The sequence below is a fragment of the Salmo salar genome, chromosome ssa24 (genome assembly GCF_905237065.1).
Source record: "Salmo salar chromosome ssa24, Ssal_v3.1, whole genome shotgun sequence".
NCBI classification, from domain to species: domain Eukaryota; kingdom Metazoa; phylum Chordata; class Actinopteri; order Salmoniformes; family Salmonidae; genus Salmo; species Salmo salar.
In genome coordinates this window covers 44,945,837-44,949,678 of record NC_059465.1, presented here as the reverse complement: position 1 = coordinate 44,949,678, position 3,842 = coordinate 44,945,837, and the positions used below count along the sequence as shown (strand labels likewise).

General features: G+C 51.9%; 1 pseudogene; it reads left to right on the top strand.

The window, feature by feature from the left end:
* Positions 1-2,666: 2,666 nt before the first annotated feature.
* Positions 2,667-3,842, top strand: part of LOC123730392 (proteoglycan 4-like) — a 74,418-nt pseudogene continuing 73,242 nt past the window's right edge.

The window sequence follows — 3,842 nt, the reverse complement described above, 5'->3', positions numbered from 1 at the left end:
AGCCCCTTCCCCTGGAGCCACTTCCCCTGGAGCCCCTTCTCCTGGAGCCACTTCCCCTGGAGCCCCTTCTCCTGGAGCCCCTTCCACTGGAGCCCCTTCCTTTGGAGCCCCTTCCCCTGGAGCCACTTCCCCTGGAGCCCCTTCTCCTGGAGCCACTTCCCCTGGAGCCCCTTCTCCTGGAGCCCCTTCCACTGGAGCCCCTTCCTTTGGAGCCCCTTCCCCTGGAGCCACTTCCACTGGAGCCCCTTCCCCTGGAGCCCCTTCCACTGGAGCCCCTTCTCCTGGAGCCCCTTCCCCTGGAGCCCCTTCCCCTAGAGCCCCTTCCTTTGGAGCCCCTTCCCCTGGAGCCCCTTCCCCTGGAGCCCCTTCCCCTTAGCCCCTTCCTTTGGAGCCCCTTCCCCTGGAGCCACTTCCCCTGGAGCCCCTTCTCCTGGAGCCACTTCCCCTGGAGCCCCTTTCCCAGGAGCCACTTCCCTTGGAGCCCCTTCCCCTGGAACCCCTTCCCCTGGAGCCCCTTCCACTTCCCCTGGAGCCCCTTCCACTGGAGCCCCTTCCCCTGGAGCCCCTTCCCCTGGAGCCCCTTCCCTTGGAGCCCCTTCCCCTGGAGCCCCTTCCCCTGGAGCCCCTTCCCCTGGAGCCCCTTCCCTGGATCCCTTCCCCTGGAGCCCCTTCCCCTAGAGCCCCTTCCCCTGGAGCCCCTTCCACTGGATCCCCTTTCCCTGGAGCCACTTCCCCTGGAGCCCCTTCCCTTGGAGCCCCTTCTCCTGGAACCACTTCCCCTGGAGCCCCTTCCACTGGATCCCCTTCCCCTGGAGCCCCTTCCCCTTAGCCCCTTCCTTTGGAGCCCCTTCCCCTGGAGCCACTTCCCCTGGAGCCCCTTCTCCTGGAGCCACTTCCCCTGGAGCCCCTTTCCCAGGAGCCACTTCCCTTGGAGCCCCTTCCCCTGGAACCCCTTCCCCTGGAGCCCCTTCCACTTCCCCTGGAGCCCCTTCCCCTGGAGCCCCTTCCACTGGAGCCCCTTCCACTGGAACCCCTTCCCCTGGAGCCCCTTCCCCTGGAGCCCCTTCCCCTGGAGCCCCTTCCCCTGGAGCCCCTTCCCCTGGAGCCCCTTCCACTTCCCCTGGAGCCCCTTCCCCTGGAGCCCCTTCCCCTGAAGCCCCTTCTACCACCCGAGGGTGTTTCAGCTGTCATGTGACTGTTGTATACATTCCGAGTCAGGATAAGAGAAATAACACGCTGTCACTTACCGAACTGCACAAGGCTATAAACAAGCAAGAAAACAACTTACATTCAGAGACTGCTTTTCTTGTTACCTGAGATATTAATTCTGCATCACTAAAGACACATGATGCCCAACTTCCATCAACACGTGTCCAATGCCACTATGGGGTGATAAAGTCCTAAACCACTGTTATTCTACCCACAAGCAAAGCATTCAAGGCCCTCCGTCATCCGTACTCCTGCTTTCCTGTTTACAACTCAAACAGGAAGTTCACTAGAATCAGAGATTATGCTGCAGGACTGCTTTGCTAACACTGATTGGAATATGTTAAGAGACTCCGCCCAATAACATTGATGAGATAACCACCTCTGTCACCGGCTTCATTAGAAAATGTATCAGTGAAGTTTATCCCCAATCAAAGCCCTGAATAAATCCAACAGAGGTTGGCGTTAAACTAAAGGACAGAACTACCACATACAGTGCTATCGTAGACAACCCTGAGGCTACAGCTGAGGACAGGAACAAGAAGTCCCGCTATGATCTCTGCAGAGTCATCCAACGAGCAAAAGGACAATATAGGACTAATGTGTAATCATTATAACACAGGCTCTGTCGCCCACCTCACGTGGCAGGGTCTACAGTCCATTATGGATTACAGAGGAAGACCCAGCCGTGATCTGCCCAACGATGTCTCTCTACCAGATGCACTCAATGCATTTTATGCTTTTGACAACAACAACATAGTGCTGGGTGTGAGGGGCCGTCACCGACCCAGAGGATTGGGTGTTGCTCTCCGAGACCGACGTGAGAAAGGTATTTAAATCGGTTCAACACACGCAGGAAGCAGTAGGCCGTAGAGTCCGACGGTATTCCAGGGCGTGTTCTCGTAGAACAGCCGGCAGCAAAATTCATGGTAATTTTCAACCTCTCCTTGTCTCAGTCTGTAAACACCACGTTTTAAACATGACCACCATCATTCCTGTTCCCAAGAACTCTAAGGCTTCATGCCACAATGACTACCGCCCCGTAACACACATCTGTATTCATGAGAGGCTGGTTATGGCTCACATCATCTCCATCATCCCAAACACCCTAGATTCACTCCAATATGCATAGTGCCCCAACAGATCAATAGATGAAGCAATCGCAATTGCTTCTCCACACTGCCCTCACCCACCTAGATAAGAGGAATACCTATATGAGAACGCTGTTCATTGACTACAGCTCAGCGTTCAACACCATTGTCCCCTCCAAGCTCGTCACCAAGCTTAGGACTCTGAGTCTGAACACCTCCCTCTCCAACTGGATCCTGGACTTCCTGACGGGCCGACCCCAGGTGGTGAGGGTAGGCAACATTACCTCTGCCACGCTGATCCTCAACACAGGGGCCCCACAGGGGTGTGTGCTTAGTCCCCTCCTGTACTCCCTCTTCACCCATGGCTGCATGGCCACACCCAACTCCAACACCATCATCAAGTTTGCTGACAACACAACAGCGGTAGACTTAATCACCGGTGATGATGAGTCAGCCTACAGGGAGGAGGTCAGTGACCTGGCAGTGTGGTGCCAGAACAACATCCTCTCCCTTGACGTCAGTAAGTCTAAGGAGCTGATCGTGGACTACAGGAAACGGGGGGGGTGCAGTGGAGCAGGTCGAGAGCTTCAAGTTCCTCGGTCTCCAAATCACTAAAAGGCTTTAAATAGCCCAAACACACACGCACAGTCATGAAGAAGGAGCGACAGTGCCTCTTCACACTCAGTAGGCTGAAAAAAGTTTAGCACAGATCTTCAAATCCTCAAAAAAAACATATACAGCTGTCCCACTGAGATCATTTTGACTGGCTGCATCACTGCTTGGTATGGCAATAGCACCGCCCTGGATCACATGGCACTACAGAGGGTGGTGCCCAGGACATTACTGGGGACCGAGCTCCCTGCCATTCAAACAAATCTACGTCAGGCGGTTAGTGCCGGAAAATCGTTAAAAGACTCCAACCACCCAAGCCAAAGACTGTTTTCTTTGCTTCCGTACGGCAAGTGGTACTGCTGCATCAAGTCTGGCACCAACAAGCTCTTGAACATCTTCTATCCCCAAGCAACAAGACTGATAAATATCTACACGGACTAAAAACCTCTTAAGCAAACTAGATGGCACATTGTCTTGTTGCTTTTATTTTTAATGTTTAAGGTTAGCCACTCCAACACTCAGACATCATTTAATTGTATTTAAAAAGTAAATTATTTTATTTGGGAATGTAGTGGAGTAAAAGTAAAAGTTGTAAAAAAATATATAAATAGTAAAGTACAGATACCCCAAAGAAACGACTTAGTAGTACTTTAAAGTATTTTTACTTAAGGACTTTACACCTCTGATCATATTGTATCATAGCCAACATGTGCGTAATAACATACAAATACATGTATTTAATTTTTATTTTAATTGACCTTTATTTAACCAGGTAGGCCAGTTGAGAACAAATTCTCATGTACAACTGTGACCTGGCCAAGATAAAGCAAAGCAGTGCGACACAAACAACAACACAGAGTTACACATAAACAAACGTACAGTCAATAACACAATAGAAAAATCTATGTACAGTGTGTGAAGAGTAGGGAGGTA